This window comes from Hippopotamus amphibius, chromosome 1 (genome assembly GCF_030028045.1).
Source record: "Hippopotamus amphibius kiboko isolate mHipAmp2 chromosome 1, mHipAmp2.hap2, whole genome shotgun sequence".
NCBI classification, from domain to species: Eukaryota; Metazoa; Chordata; class Mammalia; order Artiodactyla; family Hippopotamidae; genus Hippopotamus; species Hippopotamus amphibius.
In genome coordinates, this window is record NC_080186.1 from 188,070,678 (window position 1) to 188,083,539 (window position 12,862).

The 12,862-nt window shown below is 37.5% G+C and overlaps 1 protein-coding gene across 1 annotated transcript in view; it reads left to right on the forward strand.

Annotated features, from left to right (window-relative positions):
* MAN2A1-DT (MAN2A1 divergent transcript) overlaps positions 1–12,862 on the forward strand; it is a 281,244-nt gene that overhangs the window by 121,392 nt on the left and 146,990 nt on the right. The gene's annotated exons all lie outside the window — the stretch shown is intronic.

Consider the following 12,862-nt stretch of genomic DNA (forward strand, 5'->3'; position numbering starts at 1 on the left):
GTTTCCTAGACTCCGTATTTGTTTAATCCAATACTTGGACATTAGTCTGAGGCTTGGACAGTCTTCTATAAAAACCTCTATTGCCAGGACAAGCAATCCCAAAAGTTTGGACAACCATGAGGAAACAAAGAAACCCCATGCAGGCAAAGGAGCAGGAAAAAAATCCACAAGACCAAATAAATGAGGAGGAAATAGGAAAAATGCCTGGAAAAGAATTCAGAGTAATGATAGTAAAAATGATACAAAATCTCGATAACAAAATAGAGAAAGTACAAGAAACAGTTCATAAGAACTCAGAAAAACAAACAGCAATGGATAACAAAATAACTGAAATTAAAAATACTCTAGGTGCTATAACCAGCAGAATGACTGAAGCAGAAGAACGAATAAGTGAGTTGGAAGATAGAATGGGGGAAATAACTGCCACAGAGCAGGAAAAAGAAAAAAGAATAAAAAGAACAGAAGACAGACTCAGAGACCTCAGTGATAACATTAAGCATACCAACATTCAAATTATAGGCATCCCACAAGAAGAAGAAAACAAGAAAGGGTCTGAGAAAATATTTGAAGAGGTTCTAGTGGAAAACTTCCCTAACATGGGAAAGGAAATAATGAACCAAGTCCAAGAAGCACAGAGAGTCCCATACAGAATAAACCCAAGGAGAAATACACCAAGGCACATATTAATCAAACTAACGACAATTAAACACAAAGAAAAAATATTAAAAGCAGCAAGAGAAAAGTAACAAATAACATATAAGGGAAAACCCATAAGGATAACAGCTGACCTTTCTACAGAAACACTGCAGGCCAGAAGGGAATGCCAGGATATACTGAAAGTCCTGAAAGAGAAAAACCTACAGCCAAGAATACTCTACCCAGCAAGAATCTTATTCAGATTTGATGGAGAAATCAAAAGCTTTCCAGGCAAGCAAAAGTTAAGAGAATTCAGCACCACCAAACCAGCCTTACAACAATTGCTTAAGGAACTTTTCTAAGTAGGAAACATGAGAGAAGGAAAAGACCTACAAAAACAAACCCAAAACAATTAAGAAAATGGTAATTGGAACACACATGTCAATAATCACCTGAAATGTACATGGATTAAATGCTCCAACCAAAAGACATAGACTGGCTGAATGGATACAAAAACAAGACCCTTACATATGCTGCCTACAAGAAACCCACTTCAGACCAAGGGACACATACAGACTGAAAGTAAAGGGATGGAAAAAGATATTCCATGCAAATGGGAGTCAAAAGAAAGCTGGAGTAGCAATACTCATATCAGACAAATTAGACTTGAAAGTAAAGACTATTAAAAGAGACAAGGAAGGACACTACATAATGATCAAGGGATCCATTCAAGAAGAACATATCACAATGGTAAATATCTATGCCCCCAACATAGGAGCACCTCAATACATAAGGCAAATGCTAACAGCTATAAAAGGGGACATCGGCAGTAACACAATAATCGTGGGAGACTTGAACATCCCACTTACATCAATGGACAGATCATCCAAACAGAAAATAAAGACACACAAGCTTTAAATGACACATTAGACCATCTCGACTTAATTGATATTTATAGGACATTCCATCCAAAAATAACAGACTACACTTTCTTCTCAAGTGCACACAGAATATTCTCCAGGACAGATCACATCTTGGGTCACAAATCAAACCTCAGCAAATTCAAGAAAATTGAAATCATATCAAGCATCTTCTCAGACCACAACGCCATGAGACTAGATATCACTTACAGGAAAAAAACTGCAAAAAATGCAAACACATGGAGGCTAAACAATTCACTCTTAAACAACCAAGAAATCACTAAAGAAATCAAAGAAGAAATCAAAAAATATCTAGAAACAAATGACAATGAAAACACAACAAGCCAAAACCATGGGACGCAGCAAAAGCAGTTCTAAGAGGGAAGTTTATAGCAATACAGTCCTACCTTAAGAAACAAGAAAATTATCGAATAAACAACCTAACCTTACACCTAAAACAATTAGAGGACGAAGAACAAAGAAACCCCAAAGTGAGCAGAAGGAAAGAAATCATAAAGATCAGAGCAGAAATAAATGAAAAAGAAAGGAAGGAAGCCATAGCAAAAGTTAATAAAACTAAAAGCTGGTTCTTTGAGAAGATAAACAAAATTGATAAACCATTAGCCAGACTCATCAAGAAAAAAAGGGAGAAGATGCAAATCAACAGAATTAGAAATGAAAAAGGAGAAGTAACAACAGACACCTCAGAAATACAAAAGATCATGAGAGACTACTACAAGCAACTATATGCCAATCAATTGGATAACCTGGAAGAAATGGATACATTCTTAGAAAAATACAATCTTCCAAGACTGAACCAGGAAGAAATAGAAACCATGAACAGACCAATCACAGGTATGGAAATTGAGGCAGTGATTAAAAATCTCCCAGCACACAAAAGCCCAGGACCAGATGGGTTCACAGGCAAATTCTATCAAACATTTCGAGAAGAGCTAACACCTATCCTTCTCAAACTCTTCCAAAATATCGCAGAAGGCGGAACACTCCCAAACTCATTCTACGAGGCCACCATCACCCTGATACCAAAACCAGGCAAAGATGTCACAAAAAAAGAAAATTACAGACCAATATCACTGACGAATATAGATGCAAAAATCCTCAACAAAATAGTAGCTAACAGACTCCAACAGCACATTAAAAAAATCATACACCATGAACAAGTAGGGTTTATCCCTGGGATGCAAGGATTCTTCACTATACGCAAATCAATCAACATGATACATCATATCAACAAACTGAAGGATAAAAACCATATGATCATCTCAGTAGATGCAGAAAAAGCTTTTGATAAAGTTCAACATCCATTTATGATAAAAGCTCTCCAGAAAATGGGCATAGAAGGAAATTACCTCAACATAATAAAAGCCATATATGAGAAACCAAAAGCCAACATCGTTCTAAATGGGGAAAAACTGGAAGAATTCCCTCTAAGAACAGGAACAAGGCAAGGGTGTCCACTCTCACCACTATTATTCAGCATAGTTTTGGAAGTTTTAGCCACAGCAATCAGAGAAGAAAAAGAAATCAAAGGAATACAAATTGGAAAAGAAGTAAAACTGTCACTCTTTGCAGATGACATGATATTATATATAGAAAACCCTAAAGACTCTACCAGAAAACTGCTAGCACTAATTGATGAGTTTAGTAAAGTAGCAGGATACAAAATTAATGCACAGAAATCTCTTGCATTCCTATACACTAACAATGGAAGAGCAGAAAGAGAAATTAAGGAAACTCTCCCATTTACCATTGCAACAAAAAGCATAAAATACCTAGGAATAAACCTGCCTAAGGAGGCAAAAGATCTGTATGCAGAAAACTTTTAAGACATTGATGAAAGAAATCAAAGATGACACAAACAGATGGAGGGACATACCATGTTCCTGGATTGGAAGAATCAACATCGTGAAAATGACTGTATTACCCAAAGCAATTTACAGATTCAATGCAATCCCGATCAAATTACCAATGGCATTTTTCACAGAACTAGAACAAGAAATCTTACGATTTGTATGGAAACGCACAAGACCCCGAATAGCCAAAGCAACCTTGAGAAGGAAAAATGGAGTTGGTGGAATCAGGCTTCCTGACTTCAAACTATACTACAAGGCCATAGTGATCAAGACAGTATGGTACTGGCACAAAAAGAGAAAGGACGATCAATGGAATAGAATAGAGAACTCAGAAGTAAGCGCAAACACATATGGGCACCTTATTTTTGACAAAGGAGGCACGAATATACAATGGAAAAAAACAACCTCTTCAATAAGTGGTGCTGGGAAAGTTGGACAGCAACATGTCAAAGAATGAAATTAGAACACTTCCTAACACCATACACAAAAATAAACTCCAAATGGATGAAAGACCTACATGTAAGGCCAGACACTATCAAACTCCTAGAGGAAAACATAGGCAGAACACTCTATGACATCCATCAAAGCAAGTTCCTTTTTGACCCACCTCCTAAAATCATGGAAATAAAATCAAGAATAAACAAATGGGACCTCATGAAACTTAAAAGCTTTTGCACAGCCAAAGAAACCATAAACAAGACTAAAAGGCAACCCTCAGAATGGGAAAAAATAGTTGCCTATGAAACAACGGACAGAGGATTAACCTCCAAAATATATAAGCAGCTCATACAGCTTAATACCAAAAAAGCAAATAACCCAATTCACAAATGGGTGGAAGACCTAAATAGACATTTCTCCAAAGAAGACATACAGATGGCCAACAAACACATGAAAAGATGCTCAACATCACTCATCATCAGAGAAATGCAAGTCAAAGCCACAATGAGGTATCACCTCACACCGATCAGAATGGCCATCATCACAAAATCTGGAAACCACAAACGTTGGAGAGGGTGTGAAGAAAAGGGAACTCTCCTGCACTGTTGGTGGGAATGTAAGTTGGTACAGCCACTATGGAAAACAGTTTGGAGGTTCCTTAAAAAACTACAAATAGAACTACCATATGATCCAGTAATCCCACTCCTGGGCATATACCCAAAGAAAACCATAATCCCAAAAGAAACTTGTACCATAATGTTTATTGCAGCACTCTTTACAATAGCCAGGACATGGAAGCAACCTAAATTCCCATCAACAAATGAATGGATAAAGAAGATGTGGCATATATATACAATGGAATATTACTCAGCTATAAAAAGGGATGAGATGGAGCTATATGTCATGAGGTGGATAGACCTAGAGGCTGTCATACAGAGTGAAGTAAGTCAGAAAGAGAAAGACAAATATTGTATGCTAACTCACATATACGGAATCTAAAAATGGTACTGATGAACTCAGTGACAAGAACAAGGACGCAGGTGCAGAGAATCGACTGGAGAACTCGAGGTTTGGGAGTGGGTGGGGGGTGAAGGGGAAGCTGAGACGAAACGAGAGAGTAGCACAGACATATATATACTACCAACTGTAAAATAGATAGCCAGTGGGAAGTTGTTGCATAACAAAGGGAGTTCAACTCGAGGATGGAAGATGCCTTAGAGGACTGGGACAGGGAGGGTGGGGGGGACTTGAGGGAGGGTGGGGGGAGTCAAGGGAGGGAGGGAATACGGGGATATGTGTATAAAAACAGATGATTGAACTTGGTGTACCCCCCAAAAAAAAAAAAAATAAATAAATAAATAAATAAATAAAAAGAACTCCTTTACTCTAAAAACATCTTGAGGACCCCAGGAATCTTTTGTTTATGTGAGTTATATCTACCATTATTTATTATATCTGAAAGTAAAGCTGAGGCATTTTAAAAATAATTATAGATTAATTTATCTTAAAATGATTAAACCCGTTGCATATTACCATAAATAACATTTTAATTAAAATAATCTATATTTTTGAAAATGAAATTAAAACTAGTGAGAGTAAGAACATTGTTTTACATTTTGCAACTCTCTTTAACATGCTGTTCAATAGAAGACATCTGTATTTTCACACCTACTTCTGCATACATTGTTGCAATATCTTGCTTTGGTTAAAATATACTAAAACAATCCAGCCTCACATAGATATAAGGTTGAAAAGAAGGAAATATTTTAATAGCCCTTTCAGATGGTAGTGGACACTCTTTGATAACACACCAAAACTCAACAATTAGTAGTTACTTAAAGGTGAATTGCATGGTGGTATCTGAAGCCATTATCAGTGAACTCTTGGTAGCCTGTAACATTGAAGTCTACCGTCTTACCCTTTGACTGGATCTTTAACCCATGTATGATTTCATAACATCAAGCATTGGTCATTTGGAAAATTCGCTGAGTTATGCAGATCTTCCAAATTTTGACACATTTCATTATCCAATACCAAATGTCACATTACTTAATATCACCACCAATCTCATTAGAAAAGACTTCAAGTACATGTTGGGAAACTGTCAAGCTCACAGTTTAGATAAAAGTTTTTCAAAATCTTCATTTTTACTTAAAAGCTTGGATTTTTATCATTGTCAACCTATAGTGTAAATTATTTTTCTTAAAATGACGGGCTCATTTTGTTCATTTTGAAGATCATGTCTGCCAAATACCCAAGTCTGAATAATGATGATTTGTCAGTCATTCTTTCAAGTAAAAATGATGTTCCATGTAAAACACTGGCTAGTTCAGCTCACAACTCAATGACAGAAGTGCTTTTCCTCGAGACAGCATCATACTTCTGTATGCAGCAGAAGCACGTTACAGATGTACTTGCCATTTTGTCACACAGAATATGAAAATGATGTATACTCAAAGATTAATATTTAATAAAATGATAATTTTTACTACTTCATGAAGGACATTATTAAGTGAAAGTGGCATTTAAATTTTATTTTTATAACGTGGGTGCATGGTAGTGAAGAATATACTGACTGAGACTAGTACAGCTTGGTGCCCTGCTTTGATTCTTGCTAAATTGCCAGCAGTTTTACGCACCATTGCTTTTGCACATCCATAGAAATTTCATCATAGTGAAAAAGCCAAACAATGTTTTGCTATTATTACAAAAATAATGTTGATTTCACAGGACCCTGAAAGGCTCTTGGGGACCTTCAGTGGTCTGTGGACCACACTTGGAGAATCCCTGCGGTAAACAAACATATGAAGTGTGACAGCCAAAGGAATCTTAAAATGACTAGAATCCTTTATTTGTGTTTTTCAAGCACTGTGAAATAAACATATTTCACTAAATGCTTTTAAAATCAGTTTTCCCATTCCATCCAAAGCTGTCATATTGCTGCTACTTTTGAGCCTTTCTCTCCAACACCTTAAAAGCTCCCTCCCTAGTCACTGCCCCTGATCCTTTAATCCATCTCTATCTACCTCTTACCTACTTAGTCTCATCTTAAAAGCTCAAAATAACTGGTTCAGAAATGTGAGGAAAAAGAAGAAACAGACCATGGGAAAACTATAATCCTCTACTTATTGAAAAGGCAGTGGGAAAAAGTTGAATGTTCACATATTAATTTTTGTTGCCACATTTAAAATATTTTTGAGAAGCTGATGGTTATAACTGTGTCAAATATTGACTGTTTATATTCAGTATGATCTCTACCCATCCTACCTCTTCCCTGTATTATAGGTCTGGAAGTCTGGAAAATACAATGCTTAAACTCCCTCACCGCCTCCTTTAGATTCTGTCAATAAAAGGCATCTTGCACAAAATTTGGAAAGCAGAAGAGAGGACAGCCATTATTCTTCCCCAGGAGTGGCTGGTAGATGTCTTAGTTGATAGTAGACATGAACTTTACAGATGGTTCTGGGTGAGCTCTTGTGAATTATCTACCTTGGTACTTCAAGTAGCTGTAATCACCAGTTACTTACTGTCATTCCTGGATTTCTAAATTTCCTCAAAGCCATCAGTATTTTACCATGAACCTTAATTGCCGCAGTCCTCCCAACAGTATTGTAAGTTTGTAATTCCCTTTGTATTTAATCATCCCTCCCTGCTATACACTAAAGAGGCAAGTGCTTTCCTGGCAAAACGTTGACTGATAAAACAGTGTTTGGTTCCTGAGTTCCCGGATGCAGAAACTCAAAGATAGGAATCTGGGATTAGTTATCTTACCTCCTTAGATTAGAAAGCAGTTAAGACATCATTGCCAGTGAAAAATGGAATACCAGTAGTTCACAGAAAGCAGTGGCAAAATAATTATCTATAGTTTTCCAGAATGAAGTGTTTATTGCAAAGAAGCCTTCAAGAGACTACTAAATGTTACCATAGGATTTTTAGAGGGAATAAGGACTATAAGGATTATAGTATGGGCTGGTTTCTTCTAAGTAGAAGGTTAGGACTTCAAATTCTCATCTCAACACACAGAGAACCAGAGAGCTTCTAAGACTGCCCTAAAAATATCTCTTTTAGCCATATGGCTAATGTATAATTTTTTTATCCTGTAGGTTGCACAGTTACAACCCAAAGGGAATTCACAGACTTGCCAGATTTCTTACGTAAAAAGTTCGGGCATTGATTGAGAAGGAGCAGAAACTGGAATGAGGCTATTTGGGTAGATTCCAGTGACTGAGAGTCACCAGCTTCTAAATCCCACTGAGCTGCCCTTCTTCACTGTTTGAGGTTAGCCTTCCCTAGCCTAAAGATCCTGAAAATTTACCGTTCACACGGATCCAAAGTCTCTTCATGGTCCACTTCCGCTACTTATTGCCCCCAGACTTATAACTAGAGTCAGAGTCCAATAGATCCTGGGAGGATATAGGAAAAGTGGAAAACATTACCGGGAATGGAATCTAATGGTTTTAGACAAAAGAAGAAGAAACCTAATTTTGGGTATAGGCAAATGTGTTAGCATGGGTGCAATTACCATAGATTCTATATTCATGATTTAGTTTGAGTGACTAGGAACAGCCCTATAGAGTTTGCTTGATTGGTTGACTAAAACTAGGACCCAACAGTGGTCCTCATTAAAGGAAATTGGTATAACAAGAAGAAATTCAAAGGATTAGGAAGATAACTTTGCTAGCATGAGTTAATCATATATAACTGGCTCATCCACCCCTTAACCATGGCCCCAAGGAGAGTCCAGAGGACACTCCCATCAAAGGTATTGAAAAGTATATTAGTAAGAGAAGCACCAGCACCCTTGAAAAGCTCAGTGGAGTCTGTCCCTTTTCAGATTAGGCATGAGAGTATAATAATAACAGAAGGGCTACTGGGAGTTGCAGAGGCCAATTGACAGCACTTGGCCACCAGAGAAACAAGGTAGCCAAGATTAGAACTTTGACCTGTTGTCCACAATAATCTGGATGACTTTATCTACAGAGATCTTTAGCAGTGACTTTTGATCATAGTGTCCCGGTACTGAAATGGATTGTCAGGCTAATAAATCCTTAGTTCATTTGTAAAATTAAAAAAATAATAATCTGATGGACAGATATCTAACTTAAATATCCACAGTAGAGAGTCATGGACTCACCAGTCCTCAGATCTAAGCTAGTTATCAGGGTCCCTTAAAAGAAGGGGAGGCTGGGATCTTTGAGGAAGGACCCAATGGGATTGTAACAAAAATGTGCTATAAAATTTCCTGCTAGCTTTCCCCAAAAGGAAATGCATCCATTTATCAGGGTGATTATATACTCTGGAGAAAGGAAAATGCTGAGATATTTCCAGAATTTTGGACACTGGCTCTGAAATGACCCCCAAAATTTTAGGTTCCATCAGTTAGTGTGGGGAGTTAGGAATGCCAGATAATAAATGGAATTTTGGCTTGAGTTCCTCTCCCAGAGGGCCCAGAGGATCTGTAAACCTAGCCTTGTGGTTATTTCCCCAGTTTCCAAAAGTACAGCTGACAGCTGGTAGAACCCTCACTTCCTGACTCTTGAAGTGACTCTTTCTTCCTATGATAGGAAGGGCCAAGAGGTAGCCCCTGGAACTATCCCCTTTCTACCAGAGTAGTAAATTAATAATAGTTCTACAACCCCCAGGGACCTTCAGAGATTAATATTATCACCAAAGGCTTGAAAGATACAGGGGTGGTGATTCCTATCACATCCCAATAAATCTGCCCTATTTGTCTTTTGCAGAAGAAAGATGAATTTTGGAGAAAAACAGTAAATTATCATAAACGTAATCAGGTTGTGACACTAATTACGACTACTGCCTCAAATGTGCTATCTTTTCTGGAGCAAATTAACACATCCTTTGGCATCAAGTATGCCGTTATTGATCTGACAGATGCTTTCTTCTCAATATAAAGGCCACTTGCTGCAAATGGAAATGCTGTATTAAGCCTCTGACAAATCCAGATTAGAGAATTACAGTGCAGCCTTTGGGGTTTTAGAGCAAAACATGCTCTCTTCGACAGATAATTCTTCTTTTGAGAAATAACTCTTGGAGTAAATCTGGATACAAGTAAAGACTGAATGACAGAGCATCAAGCAACCATACAGCCTGAGCTGCTCATCATGAGCTGGAAGTTGTTGAATTCACTGAGCCACAGTGGGCATGGCAGTGTCACTCCATCATCAAGTGGAAGTAGGATAAATGAGATCATGCTCAAGCAAGGCCTGAAGACGGAAAAGCTAAGTGAGCAGTTGGTTCAGATTCTCATGGTACCAACTCCAGCTACTTGATCACCTCTCCCTTGACCCACACGTACAGTCCTAGGGGAGTTCCCCGTGATCATTTGGCTGATAAAGACACAACTTGGGCCTGATTTTGTGATGATTCTTCAGGGCATACTGGCATCATCCAAAAATGGAGTGGTGCAACATTTTAGCCTTATTCAGGGGTGGCCTTGAAAAAGCATAGTGAAAATGGTCTATGGTGCCTATAAGAAGAAGTCACCAAAAAGATGAGAGAGACCTACTCATATTAGTCTTCCTGAAGCCCATATAAAATACTGTATGCATCAGAGGTTACAGCTTTAGTATTATCACCCATTTACCCCTGTCCTCACTCTACCACTTATTTCATTAATATTCACTAAATGCTCTCCCACCTTCAGGACTTGGTTCAATATGACACTTCCCTCTTAGTTACCTTTCCTACCCTGCGGACAATGCCACCATCTGATTGAAGCCCTTTCAGATTTACTAATTATCAACCTCTCTCTCTTTATGTATCCCATTACCCTGTACAACTTCTTCTATCTCCTCTTTCCATCTTGCAGTTTACACCAATATCCCCTAAAATAGGGACCCCACATTCAGATACTTAAAGAGGTGAAGCAGATGGCCTAAATAAATGATAAAGGCCTACTAGTTGCACATTAAATACATTGGGTTATTTTCTTTAATGAAATAAAGAAAATTCCTTTAAATTTCTTTGGGTTATTTTCTTTAATGAAATAAAGAAAATTCCATTCTTCTCCCTTTTCCTTAAAATGTAGTCCTTTGGACCTTTCATTTCCCACTTTTGATGTAGACAGATGTACAGATACTTTCTCTAGTATTTTTTCAAACTCATTGATAAATGGCGACTAAAACCCAACCTTAGTGTCGGGAAGGAAGAGGGATTGGTGAAGACTATGGCAAACTATAAAACTCACACCCCGACAAAAAGAGGAGGCTGCCACTCAGTGTCAGGTGGCTGTGCCAGGAATGTGGGACTAACAGTGCCGGATGTTATGATTTTTCTGTAGAAACTGGAAAGTTAGGTTTTATATGAAACCTCACAATTTCAAGTTTAGTCTCAAATTTGCTAAAGCACTCCGCCAGAGTGGGCCTGCAGGCACCAATTTGCAGGTTCTGCCCTGTGGTACTGTGAGTTCCTTGCGGGCATGGAAGGAATCTTATTCACTTGTGTATACACAGAGCCCAACACAATGACTGGCCAGTAATACCTTCTTGTTAAATTTTGGTTAACTTTAGTTAGATTTTAAAAAGCTAATAAAATTGTATATTGTCTAATTCTACAGGTAGAAATCCTTAAAGAGATCTTTTTCTTTTTTAAATTTTTATTGGGATATAGTTGATTAACTATGTTAATGTGTTAATCTCAGGTGTACAGCAAAGTGAATCAGTTATACATACACATATGTCAACTCTTTTTTAGATTCTTTTCCCATATAGGCCATTACAGAGTATTGAGTAGAATTCTCTGTGCTATACAGTAAATCATTATTAATTATCTGTTTTATATATACTAGTGTGTATATGTCAATCCCAATCTCCTAATTTATCCCTCCCCCACCTTATCCCCTAGTAAACGTGTTTCTCTTCTACATCTGTAACTCTATATTTGTTTTGTAGATAAGTTCACTTGTACATTTTCCACATATAAGCTATATCATGATATTTGTCTTTCTCTGTCTGACTTACTTCACTCAGTATGACAGTCTCTAAGTCCATCCATGTTGCTGCAAATGACATTATTTCATTCTTTTAGATGGCTGAGTGGTATTCAATTGTATATATGTACCACATCTTCTTTATCATCCATCTGTCAATGGACACTTAGGTTGTTTCCATGTCTTGGCTATTGTGAATAGTGCCACTAGGAACACAGGTGTGCATCTCTTTTTGAATTCTAGTTTTGTCCAGGTATATGCCCAGGAGTGGGATGGCTAGATCATATGATAATTCTATTTTTAGTTTTTGGTTTTCTGAGGAAGCTCCATACTGTTTTGATTTACATTTCTCTTATAATTCGTGATGTTGAGCATCTTTTTATGTGCCTATTGGCCATCTGTATATCTTCTTCTGAGAAATGTCTATTAAAGTCTTCTGCCCAGTTTTAGATTGGGTTTTTTTGTTGTTGTTGTCATTGTTGTTGAGTTGTATGAGCTGTTTGTATATCTGGAAGATTAAGCCCTTGTCGGTCGCATCTTCTCCCATTCTGTGGGTTGTCCTTTCTTTCTGTTTATGGTTTCCTGGGCTGTGCAAAAGCTTGTAAGTTTGATTAGGTCCAATTTGTTTATTTTTGTTTTTATTTCTATTGCCCTGGGAGACTGACATAAAAAAATATTGGTAAGATTTACATCAGAGAATGTTTTGCCTATGTTCGAGAAGGTCTTTTTCTAACTCCTTTCATAGACAAGCAGAGCCTGGCATATCACCTGTATATAATAGATGCTCAAACATGTTTTGAGTTTTTGAAGGGAAGCATATCAAGTGTTCATTAACAGTGTAGTTTGTTTCGCTTATTAGATGAGTAGCAAGATATCACCTAAGATATAAAGGTAGAGAACATAAAGACAGATGATTTTAATAAGGAAAATTAGGTCAAAAGAGATCATCAGTGCTGCCTTCAGCAGATGTAATGGAGCATCTCAGTGATCTCTGTGCAAGAATGGGGATATGGGAGAACCCTGAGTCTTTGGGGGATTTGGTGACA